Source organism: Anneissia japonica, unplaced genomic scaffold, assembly GCF_011630105.1.
Source record: "Anneissia japonica isolate Jap-2015-1 unplaced genomic scaffold, ASM1163010v1 scaffold1489_len2284818_cov182, whole genome shotgun sequence".
Lineage (NCBI taxonomy): Eukaryota > Metazoa > Echinodermata > Crinoidea > Comatulida > Comatulidae > Anneissia > Anneissia japonica.
Genome location: NW_022698455.1, coordinates 2,266,549 through 2,267,149, shown reverse-complemented (window position 1 = coordinate 2,267,149; position 601 = coordinate 2,266,549).

The window sequence follows — 601 nt, the reverse complement described above, 5'->3', positions numbered from 1 at the left end:
TATGAAAATAAGAGGTAGCTGCTTGGCAAATTGTAGATAATCAAATAAAACTCAGGAACAAGGTATACATTTGCGAAATTTTTTTAATGAAGATCCACAAACGCATTCGGCCATAGGCCTTTATCAGGTGTAAAGCCTAAAATACAAGAAAATCAAAAAACAAGGCTACATAGGCAAATTATTTACCTGGTTCAATAGACTCGGGTTAGCTCCAGCATATAAACGGTTGGGGTTCCGTCCTGGTGAACTTGGTATTCGTGGTCACTTTGCAACAATTCGTAAAAAAAAAGGAGTGTCGCCATACTGTAACACAACAATAAATATAATCAAATGTAATCAATGGCAGCTACCTCATATGCACACAAACTAATATATTCGGTATAGAATATTTAGAAAAAAACAACAATGCTGATAAATACATCGAAAAACGAATACAATGCAGGAAATATATTAAAGTCTATAAATACACCAAGATTTTATTTTAAATTTATTTTTTTTTTAAATTTAAAATCAAATAAATTTTTATGACCCATAGATCGTTTTTAAGTCACTATATAAATAATATTACACTTATATATTTAACGATTGTTATAATAGGCTT